Source organism: Elaeis guineensis, chromosome 1, assembly GCF_000442705.2.
Source record: "Elaeis guineensis isolate ETL-2024a chromosome 1, EG11, whole genome shotgun sequence".
Taxonomy (NCBI): domain Eukaryota; kingdom Viridiplantae; phylum Streptophyta; class Magnoliopsida; order Arecales; family Arecaceae; genus Elaeis; species Elaeis guineensis.
In genome coordinates, this window is record NC_025993.2 from 155673070 (window position 1) to 155686127 (window position 13058).

The following is a 13058-nucleotide window of genomic DNA, read 5'->3' on the forward strand; positions in this document are numbered from 1 at the left end:
AGAAGGATGAGTTGTTCTACTTGCTGCCACATAGACCAATTCAAATTGGTATTAGATCCCTTAAAGATGATAAGAACTATATGGAGATATTGGCTTGTTATGAAGGTAGGAAATGAATTGATATTTATATACAGTCTAGTAAAAAAATAGGTTCCTGAAAATAGGAGGCGTTGAGGACAAAGAAATTGTTGGAGTTACCATTTTAGTCTCAAGTTCTGATTGTACCTAACAGTGAGTTAAATCAATTGGCTGTCACTCAAGTTCCAAATGTACCTAACAGTGAGTTAAATCAGAGTAACAATAATGCTGATAATGAAGTTGAATCAAGTGATGATGAAATAGTTGAAAGTAAACATGAGAAAGAAGATAGTATTGAAGAAGGTGATGATAGTTAAAGAGACAATGAAGGGTGTTGGGATAAGTCAATCGACCCCCGACTCAGGTCAACCAACCGACCAGACATACAACCCCGCCCGATTCTACATCGGCTGATTATGCGATTGCGACTCTTCATCAACCAACTGAGTGAACCGCACCGACCTATTGCCAGCTGATCGACTAATGATTCGACTACTACTGATCGACAGCAGATGACTTAGACCATCAGCATAATGAAACTACTATCCGACGGTCACTCATGGATTCTACTGACATATGGTCAGTCAGTCAACCCAAATATACCATAACCATCACGAACGATTACCGATCGCATATCATGACATGATCAGTGAGAATTAACGATCCACTACGTGATTATAGTCTGATGATTTAGTGCCATAAAATACGAGACCACGTCCGATAGTTATGAAAACCTTATCTATAAAAGGAGGTAAGAAACATGGGGTTGGTAAGCCAATGTGGGGTCAAAACTCTGTCACTGTTTATATTCAACTTCTGTTCATCAATTTTTCTCTCTGACTTAGGCATTGGAGGGTTCCTGTCGAACACAAATTTGGTCTGCGTGGATGCTGTTTTGCAGATGTTCGTTCTCGATGACAGGCGATGGAGAGTTGGCCGCAACAGATTGACGTGCCTGGTAGGGGGAAGACAATTTGCAATGATGAAAATCAGAGCTCAATGGTCAACAGCAATTGGATCGGTGAGACACTCTTTTCGTCAGGAAGAGACTCCTCCCCTACCTCCGGTAGCAGAGCCCAGTTCTCCGCGACCTGTGGTCACCACGGACATCCAGATTGCTACAATCATGCAGCAAATGAATGTTCTTACGGAGACGGTCAGAAGCCTCCAGCAGCAGCAGACCCAGCAACCACAGCCGTCGGTAGAGTAATCGGTGGCGCATTCGGTGCCATCCAGGCATAGCCGCCGTCATCCACGGCAGTCTCCTTCACCAAAGCAATCATCTTGGCTCTCTCATCGAGACGAGCAACGGTACTTACGGTGCTTTCGACATGCCACCCACTATTCATAGCATCCCTCTCCTTCTCAGTTGGATCAAGCAAGGAAAAAAAAGTGACCGTGAACACCATCTGCTTCTCCCTCTAATTCATCGGGAGGTCAACCTCTAGAGTTTTTCTACAGCGATTCGATGATTATGAACGTAAATTTCAAGAGATCAATCGTCAACTCGCTCAGCTTCAAGTGAAAGGTCGGAAGTCCTTCAACAACTACGACTTTCACACCATCCAACCGCTTTCTCAGCACATCTTGGATCAATCGATCCTATCTCGGTTTAAGATGCCTTAGGTAGAGCCATATGACGGATCCACCAACCCAATCGATCATCTTGAGAGCTACAAGACTCTCATGATGATTTAGGGGACGACCGACGTCCTCTTATACATCGACTTTCCGGTAATGCTTCGAAAAGCTGCTCGAGTTTGGTACTTCGAGCTTCAGTCGGAAAGCATATATTCTTTCGAACAGCTAGAACATTCTTTCGTGGCTTACTTCAGCATCAGTCGAAGGCCACCACGAACTTCTGATAGTCTCTTCTCAATTAAGCAAGGAGAGATTGAAACACTTCAAGATTTCATGGCTCGTTTCAATACAGCCACGCTGGAGGTCAAAGACCTCAATAAAAATATGACTATCTCGATCATGAAAAGAGATCTGAGGAGATCTTGATTCTCATATTCTTTGGACAAGACTCTCCCTCAGACTTATGCCAAACTTTTGGAGTATGCATATAAATATATGCGCACAGACGAAGGAGCTTCTGATCGATGCCAGACAGAAGGCAAAAGTCAAAAGAAGAAAAAACTGAAGAAGGGAGGAGCTCTGACCGAATCAATTCGGCCACCATCCAATACGCAAGCTTCACCCCGATGTTGGAGTCCAAGGCTGGGTTATGGTAGGGTCCCCATTGATAAAAGCGTTATCGAGAAGCCGCAATCGAAAGAAGTATTGTCGGTTCCATCATAATCATGGTCATGATATCGAATAATGTATTCAGCTCAGGGATGAGATATAAGCCCTGATTTGATGAGGCTACCTCAAAAAATATCGGAGAGATCCGCCGACTCAACTTCCTGCTGATTGATGACCTCAACTGCAAATTGAGGAAGCTATAAATAATCAACCGACTGTAGGAGTGATCAACATGATCTCCAGATGACTGGACGGCAGGGCAACTTTCGAAGATAAGTCGGCAAAGCGACAACGACTCAATAATGTAATAACTTTTTCAAAAGAAGATGTTTGGAGAATTCAGACTCTCCATGATGATATTGTTGTTGTTTCAGCAACAATAGCGAACTATGACGTAAAAAGAATCCTTGTAGATAATGAAAGTTCAACTGATGTTTTGTTTTATTTGACTTTCTTTCGAATGCGACTGTCGACTGACCGACTCAGAAGAATCTCGACGCCACTGATCGGCTTCACAAGAGATGCTGTCACAGTGGAGGGAGAAATTTTTCTCCTCTTAACTGCTGGGACTGAACCACAACAGAGTACTATTTTCATAACATTCATGGTGGTTCGAGTACCTTTGATTTATAATACCGTACTCGGATGACCTGAGCTTAATGCTCTGAGAGTAGTGGTTTTGACATATCATTTGTTAGTCTGATTTCTGATAAGATATGAAGTCGGAGAGATACGTGAAGATCAACAACTCATCCAACATTGCTTTCTTGTCTCCATCCAAAATAATAAACCTGAAGACTCTTTGTCTATTGACAAATTGGATCATAAAGAAAATCAAGAGAGGGGTGAACCGACAGAACAACTGATTTTCGTCCTGTTAAAAGAAGAAGATCTTGAGAAAATGGTCCGAATTGGATCACAATTATCTGACTCAGAGCGGCAACAACTAATAAAATTACTCAGAGCCAATGCTGATATTTTAGCTTGGTCAGCCACCAACATGTTCAGGATTCTTTCAAAAATAATAACTCACCGACTTAACATCAACCCAAATGTTAAGCCGGTGAGACAGAAGAAGTGACCTTTTGCACCTGAAAGACAAAAGGCCATTGATGAAGAAGTCGACAAACTCCTCGCAGTAGGCTTCATCAGAGAAGCTACATATTCCGACTGACTTGTCAATATGGTAATGGTAAGAAAAGCCAATGAAAAGTAAAAGATCTGCATCGACTATACTGATCTGAATGTAGCTTGTCCGAAGGACAACTTTTTATTGTCAAAGATTGACCAATTGATTGATGCGACTCCTGGCCACCAACTTTTGAGTTTCTTGGATGCCTTTGCTGGATATAATCAAATCCGCATGGCACCAGAAGATGAAGAGCACACGACTATTATGACCGACAAAGACATATATTGCTATAAAGTAATGCCTTTCGGTCTAAAAAATACTCGTGCCATCTATCAACGGCTCGTCAACAAGATCTTCAAGGCACAGATCAGATGAAATATAGAAGTTTATGTGGACGACATGCTGGTGAAGAGTTTTCAAACTTTAGATCATGTTCAAAATATGAAGGAAGCTTTCGACATACTCTGACGGCATCAGATGAAATTAAACCCGACTAAGTGTGCATTTGGGGTAACCTCCAGAAAATTCTTCAGCTCACAATGAAGAATCGAGGTTAATCTCGAAAAAATCAAAGCCATTATCAACATGAAGCGTCCGAGTTCAAAGAAAGAGATACAGCAACTCAATGGAAGGATTGCTGCACTCAGCCAATTTATTTTTAGGTCAGTCGAGAGATGCTTGTCATTTTTCAAAGCTTTACGACAGATGAAGGATTTCTCACAATCGGATGAATGCCGACAACCTTCGAAGATCTGAAATAATACTTGGCTTCTCCATCTTTGCTCACAAAATCAAGGGTCGGAGAGATATTGTATCTCTATTTGGCAACTTCAGCAGAAGCAGTTAGTTCAGTGCTTGTCCAAGAGGATGAGAATCGAATCCATCGATCAATCTACTACACCAGTAAAGTACTTCACAATGTCGAAGTCTGATACTCAAGGGCGGAGAAAATGATCTACGTCCTAATCATATCGGCACACGACTTCGTCCATACTTTCAAATCCATCTAATTGTAGTTCTGATAAATCAGCCGTTGAAAGTAATCTTACATCGACCTGACACATCAGGTCGGATGGCAAAGTGGGCAATGAAGCTTGATGAGTTCGACATTCAATATTATCGATGACCATCCATGAAGGCACAAGACCTAGCCAATTTTATCGCTGAATATACTATATTCGATAATAAGTCAGAAGATACAGATGACAATGCAACAAAAGAGACTATGACTCCCAAACCTGACTTAAAATCGATCTTGGTGCTGCATATTAATGAGCATCTAATACATAAGATAGTGGAGCTGGCCTCATACTCATGAATTTTAAAGGGGTAGTCACCGAGTACGCCCTTCGGTTCAACTTTAAAGTCTCAAATAATCAAGCTGAACATGAAGCACTTTTGATCGGCTTGAAGATAGCCAAAGAGTTTGAGATCGATAGTTTGAAGGTCTTCACCAACTCACAACTGATTGCTGGACAGATCAAGGATGAATTTGAGGCCTGCAACCCCATTATGATGAAGTACCTTCAAAAGGTGAAAGATTTTACGACAAGCTTAAAATATTTCGAGATCTTTCGCATTCCCAGAATCGAAAATGCTTGAGCCAACATACTTTCACGACTGGCTACTATCGCTTTCAACTCGCTGGATCGGATATTTGTTGGATACCTCGAACAGTCGAGTATGGATAAAATCGAGGTATTGCAACTCACTATCGAACCAAGCTGGATGGATCCGATCATTCAATACCTGACCAATGGGATCCTTCCTGCGGACTCCTCAGAGGCTAAGCGACTCTGATGGACGGTCTCTCAATATGTAACAATGAATGGTTATCTTTACAAAAGGTCATTCTCTCTCCCCTTGCTGAAGTATTTAGGACCTACAGATGTCGAGTTTGCACTTAGAGAAGTACACGAAGGAATTTGCAGAAATCACTTGAGGGGCAAGTCTCTAGCTTATAAAATTCTGCGATAAGGATATTATTGGTCCACTATGAAAAAAGATGTAGCTGAACTCGTCCGAAAGTGTGAACCATGTCAAAAGTATGCAAATATACAACATCAACTAGCTAGTCAGCTGACGTCGATTATAGCACCATGGCTCTTCGTACAATGAAAAATTGATATACTTGATCTTTTTTCTCCGACATCTGGTCAGAGAAAATTCATAGTGATCACCATCGACTACTTTATCAAATGAATAGAAGCCGAACTTTTGACGTAAATCATTGAAAGTAAGATGGAAGACTTCATTCAGAAATTCATCATTTACAGATTTAGTGTGCCACACATCATCATCACCGATAATGATCGATAATTTGATAACTAAAATTTCAAAGAATTTTGTGCGAAGTTCCACATTATGCACAAACTCACGTCGGTCGGCCATCCACAGTCAAATGGCGAGGTGAAAGTAACCAATCGAACAATCCTATATGGGCTAAAAATCCAACTGAATGAAGCTAAAGGCTTCTGGGTAGAAGAATTATATCCAATCTTATGGACGTATCGAATGACTCCCCGCATACCGACTAAAAAATCTTCCTTCAACTTAGCTAATGGGACAGAAGCAATGATACCACTTGAGATCGAATTGCCATCAACAAAAGTGGAGTAATATAGTGAGCCGAGCAACTCCAAATGTCGAAGAGCCAACTTAGATCTCCTTCCAAAACTCTGACAGTAAGCTCAAGATCGGATGGCTACATATCGACAAAGGATAGTCCGATATTACAACGCAAGAGTCAAGCCGAAGTTCTTTCGATCGAAAGATTTGATCTTAAGAAAAGCAGAAGTTTCAAAACCCTTGAATCAAGAAAAATTATCTCCGAACTAGGAAGGACCTTACAAAATATCCGAAACTCTTAAATCTGGCGCATATCGGCTAGAAACTCTCGAAGGGTCAGCGATTCTCTGAACATGGAATACCGATAATCTGAAGATGTATTATCAATAAAGTCATCGATATATACATTATTTAAAATACAATTAGAATTTCAGAATCACAAGTCTTTGACAAGTTTTCTCAATTATTAACTATATGTCAGCTTCCATTGCCAAAGCCGAGCCATCTACTGTACTTTGACATGAAGTTTATCTCAGCCTCCACTATAAAAATCGAAGAACAACTGCTTTGGTGATGACTGTATTTTGATTCTCATACAAAAATCGACATACCGACTGTAATCTCAATCAACATCGACTACACAAGCTTTCACTGTAAAAGCCGAATCGCTGATTATACTTCAGTTCTCAATGTTAGCTTTCCATTGTAGAAGCTGACTATCGTCGAAAGCCTAATATATCGATTTAGTCCCAACTAAGCAGAATGAAAAATGCCAAAATGACCAAGGTTAGACTGAAATTATACCAACTAGACAACAGCCAGTCGAGGGATATTTGGCTTGCCACTGATTATCAGATAATTTGACGTACAAATCCGACCAAATATCGGGCAAGGAATATTCGACCTATAATCATTTTCTTAATTTCTATTAAGTACGTCAAAATGACTACACGACTGATGGACATTCTACAAGTCCTATCGAATGATCGGATCACCGATTAATATTCGATGGTTATTCTACATTGCAAGCATTGTGAACAAGTAAAACAAGAGCCTAAACTTAGAAGGAGAATATTTTTATTTACTGTCAAAAAGCAATTACAAAATTAGACCGAAGTCCGACTACAAGTATCAGATTACAGAAACAAAAAAGAGAATACACCGACTAAGCTTTGTTATCGTTCTTGTTCCTTTGCTCAGGTATAGCATCGTCGACCTGAACGATTTCGGGCTCAGCGGTGCTTTTTCTTGAGCCGGAGTAGCTTCTTCTTCAACAACTCCGTCTTCCAATCTTGCAGGGATGATGTTGCTCAAGTCGAAGCTCGGGTATAATTTTTCGACCACATCTCAACAGTTTTCATACCCGACGCAGTACGAAGCAAAGTCATTTTCGAGGATCTCTTCCTTGTATTCTTTCGAACCTCAAAAATCTTCGACTACCCGATCCAGTGCTTTTCTTGCCAACTCTGCTTCCACCTTGGCCAAATCAACATCGGCTCAAGCAGAGGATAATTCTTCTTTGGCCAGTGTCAACCTTTTCAGGTTGGTCCGATGATGTCCATGTTTGGCTTTGAGTTCTTTGATGCATCTGTCTTGCTCTCGTCGAAGCCGGTGGATAGAATGCTTCTTGCTCTTGACCTATGACTCAAGAGTCAAAATAGCCCCATGAGTCAATTTAAGTTCGACCTCCGAGGATGCCAAATCGTCAATTAGTCAGAAAACCTCCTCCTGAAGTTTAGCTTCCCGCTCTACTGCCGACTTAAGTTGTTCAAGTGCAGCCACTTTCTCAGCATCGACGGCTGCCATCTTATTCTTCCAAGCACTATGAATGTCGGCAAACTTTGTGTAGCCGACTTTCAGGTCAGACATATCGTGGATCAACTGTAAATAGAGGATAAGTCGGGTTATTTAAAAAAAAAAGAAAGTTTATCAAAGAGACTTACCTCGATAATTGTCGGATGAAAAGATGAAAATATTTTGACCACCGACCGTTTCCTCTAGCACTCTCGATCAGTCGAAAGAAGAGTCGTCTGGCACAATCGCTTGGCCAATACAGAGTTAACCAGGGTCGATTTATCGATGAGCACTTGGAGGTCGAAGTGCACCGCATGACCCTCCGATGCTGCATCATCCACCGATGCCACCGGAGCTTTCCCCCGGTCTGTTGTCGGCGGCCCCAAGTTTGAAAGTGAGGGGAAGCTTGAGCTTAACTATGCCCCAATTGAAGGAGCAACTGGCACAGCTGCAGATTGTTCGGGCTCTGTTACCTCGGTCCGAACCTCCTCAGGTGGTGGGACTATTGATGTTGTTTCGATAGTTTTTCTCGCCATCTTTTTCTCAGACGATGCAACAGGGAGCACTGTCAGAGCTGACAGTATCAAAATTGGTTCGAGAACCGATGCCGATAGGGCATCGGGTTCCATGACCGACGTTGAAATGCCGACTGGAGCTAGTGCTTGATGCCTCTTTGGTGGGCGTGAAGGCCCGACCTCAGATGCTATCCACTTCTTGACAGCGTGCTGACGAATGTTGATATTCGACACTCTCACTCTCTACTGCATAGCTGCAATTACAACGAAGGTCAGTACAATTCAGTAAGTAAAAGAAAAGTCAGAAATAACCGACCAACTATACTATACCTAGATGAAGAACCGAACAAAGACCGATGATAAGTGATATATTTTTATATTTATTGTAGGTATTTTTGATAATTTATGATGCTAACATCTTCTTAAAAATTTAATTTCATAAATAAATTAGATTTTCTTATAAAAATAAATAATTTTTAAAAAATATAAAATTAGAATATATTTATGAAAAATAGATGTTGATTTAATTGAGAATCTAAGTATCAAAATATTGAAAAATTAATAAAAAATTTAATGTATATATTTTTTTATTTTTTCAGATAAAAATTAGAGCAAAAATAGAGCTAAAATATCCTAAAAAATAATTTTTATTACCTTCGATGCATGGTGGACCGGTCGCTCGATCCACAGAATCAAGGATGCAATCCACAGCATGGTCCACGATGGGTGAAAGCCTCTTTGCATGATCCGACGATCGAAAATGAATCTGGAGTCTGATCCAACGGTCAGCATCGATCCCGACTGTGTTAAGAAAATCAGAGGCACTAATCAACGATCGAAAATTTGTTTGGAGCACGATCGAACGGTTGTGGTTGAATCCGATGTTGATAAGGATTAAAACTATGACTTTTGGGTAGATCTGAGCCATCCAAAGCTGATCCGATGGTTAGAAATTAATATAAAAGGTATTATACAAATTCTAAGAGTTTTAGGACTCCTTTTCCTATCAGAAAAATATGAAAAATTCATCTATAAATAGGAAGTTCGAGAATAAGAGTAGAGAAGATGAAAAAATTAGAAAAAAAGTAAAAAAAATAGAAAAAAAAATTAATGAGCTTTAGGGATCAAATATTGGGAGATTATGGAGCTAGAGAGCTTGATGCATGGCTAAATCCCTTCAATCCAGAAATACGATGAAGCCTATAAATAGATTTTTATTTTTTTATATTTAATTTTTATGCAATAAAATTATATTTTTATTTCATATTTTTTTATTTTTTTAGATATTAATCTAACCTGCACGATCTATACCCTCTATTGACGTGCCGTGATCTCTGAATATGGTGCGTGCTTTAGAGAGATAGATCATAGTATGTTAGATTAAATTTTATATCTTGTAATTGAATTTAGATTATTTATACTTTGACAGAACGAGCTGTAATCTACTGATACAGTCTGTATTCCTTAAAGATAAGCTATGCTAATATCTTAATCATAAGAATTAATATTGCAACATAAGAAAAAGAGAAAATAAATCTAATTTGCATTGTGGATTCAAAATTTTTGGATTATTTCTCTGATTTATTTTTTTTCATAAATTAATTTATATTTATAATTGAATTCTTGCTATTTTATTTCTTTTTAATTCTTCTACAATTAATTCTCTTTTATTTCTTTTTTAAAAAAAATAATCATCCTAAATCTTCATGAAAATGATACCTACTCATCCTATCTATATAGTTTGAATTGGCTTTTATTCTTGACCGCCTATGACAGCGATCAAATTTTGGCACCATTGTTGGAGATCTAGGTATGATTATTTTTGAAAAAAAAAAATTTAATCTTATTCTTAGTTTCTTTTTATTTACTTTCTAATTTGCTTAGTTCCTTAGTCAAACTTACTTTCTTTTAAAAAAAAAATCTCTACATTGACACCTCATAATCTACTTAGAGAATTAGATACTTAATCATAAAATCTAAAAAGTAAAACAAATCAATTTACTCTTGACTAACTATCAAATTTGATCATCTTTTCTTCTTGTATTACATAAGTTCATAAAATATTTTAAGGGCATAAATCCTAAATAAGATTAGGTGGGGATTTCATCACCCTTTTTTGATCCACAAACCACCATTTTGCATATTGCATTGACCTAAACCTTAACTTAAAATTAATTAGATGTTGGCCCCTAAGGACTCTTGAGCTCAATAGGATAAGGGATCCAAAGAGTTGGACCGAATTAGGGTTAGTCAGTTTGACTGGTGCCTAAGAAAGTAGTTCAGAGACTACATCCTTAAGGAAAATGGTTATTTAATTGATTCTGTTAGTTTATCTGGCCAACTCAGTTTGTGTCTAAGAAAAGTAATGGGGAGATCTCTACCATCCTTATACTTACCTGACCAGTTGAGTGGCTAGTCTTTTATCTGGAGTGCTCAAAGGCAACCTTGGCAGTTAAGAGCTGTATAGATCTAAGGTTACCCTTAGCTAGGATTGTCTGCATAACTTGATTACTAACCTACAACCATTAATCCTAATTAAAATACTCTTCTCTATCGTCTCTCGATTTAGGACTCCTTAAACTCTCATCTTTAGAATTTTCTTCTCATCTATCTCTCCTTTCTCTTCTTTCTTCTAACAAAAAAAAATCATTAAAAATCTCACAAGATTGCAACTTGAAAAAGAAAATCTGGTCGTTTAATGAGAATTAATTCAAACCCTACCCTAATCCAAAAAAATTCTGAGTCCACAATGAGTGAAGTCAATCAATCTCAGGTCCTAAAAGATTTTTGCTATCCTGTTGGATCAGCCCAACCATCTTGTATCAAACTTCTCCAAACCAATGCAACAACTTTTAAAATTAAATCTCAAATCATTAATATGCTCCCTAAATTCCCTGATAATGAAGATGCATATATTTTTATTAGAAAATTTGAGGAAGTATATGATACCACGAGAATACATCAATTATCAGATGATGCTATTAAACTTAGGCTGATTAATTTTGCTCTTAAGGATAGTGCTAAGAAATGGTTATATAGTCTGCCCAACCACACGATCACAACTTGGGATGGATTTGTAAAAACTTTCTTAAGAAAATTTTTTTCACATCATAAAATAGCTAAGTTAAGAAATCAAATTAACCAATTTTATCAATTTGAGGGTGATCTTTCTGGAAGTATTTTGATCGTTTCAAAAATCTTTTAACCCAATGCCCACACCATAAAATTGAGACTTGGAGACTATGCCAAACCTTTTATGAGGAACTAGATCCAAACTCTAGAACCATACTAAAGTCAATGTGTCAGGGTCAGTTTATGCATAAGGAAGCCAATGAAGTCTGACAATTCTTAAAGAATCTAGCAGAAAAAAGCCTGCAGTGGGAAGCAACTAGAAAACCTACAAGAGGTACTATGCACCAAGTATCTACATCCCTAGCTACAGAGGCCAAAATAAATACTATACTACATAGGTTAGAGGCCTTAAAACTCAAGGGACAAACCCAAGTGAACCAAGTTTCAACATCTACTTGCAATGAATGTAATGCAACAGACCACGTCATGGAAGAATATTTTTTTTTGATGAACCCAATTGGGATTGAAGTAGCACAAGTTAATGCTGCCTACTATAAACCTATAAATGACCCTTATGCATCAATGTATAATCCAGGATGGAGAAATCACCCTAACTTTTCTTGGTCACAAGGATCAAATCCTAGTAGAACTGTCCTTAATCAATCCAATCAAAGGCCCACTCAACCATCAAATTATTCACAAGGCTTCAACAATGATCAAAGGCTTAATGCACTAGAAAAAGAGCTAGAGATTTTAATAAAAACCACTTCTGATAGTATATAATTTAATGACCAAAAGCATAATTCACTAAAGAAAAGCCTTGAAGTCTTGACAAAAAATACAAACAATTTCATGCAAATCATGGGCCAACTTGTAAATTCAAACACCCAAGCCATTGCCCATCTAGAAATGCAATTAAGTCAGTTGGCTGCCACCATCAGTGAAAAAGAAAAAGAAAAATGGTCAAGCCAACCTGAACCTAATCCAAAAGCCCAAATTGATCAATAATCTCAACCTGAAGGTCGATTCAATCATGTAAATACAATTCATACCTTAAGGTCTGGGAGACAAGTAGACAATTAGATAGGTATAACTGAGAACCAAGAAGACCAACTGACTGAACCATAGATTTATCAAACCAAGTCTGATGAGCTTGAATCAACAGAAGTTGATGAGCCATCCAAGTCAATTGCAGAACCCATCACTAGGTTCAAGCCATCCAAGAAAACCAACCGACTGAACCACAGACTGATCAGACCAAGTCTGACGAGCTTGAATCAACAGAGATTGATGAGCCATCCAAGTCAATTGCAGAACCCATCACTAGGTTCAAGCAAGTTGAGACATCAACCATCAATCCTATAGCTTCTTTTCCAAATAGACTTAGGTCCAACAGACACTCAGCCCACATGGATCAAATCTTAGAGATATTCAAACAAGTAAAAGTAAATATTTCTCTGTTAGATATGATCCAATAAGTTTTCACTTACGCTAAGTTCCTCAAAGACCTATGCACAAAGAAGAAGACCATTAATGTTCCCAAAAAAGCCTTCTTGGCAACTAGTGTGAGCTTATATCTTTCAAGCCACATACCAGTCAAGTACAAAGATCCAGGATCCCCTACAATCTCATGTGTCATTGGAAAAACT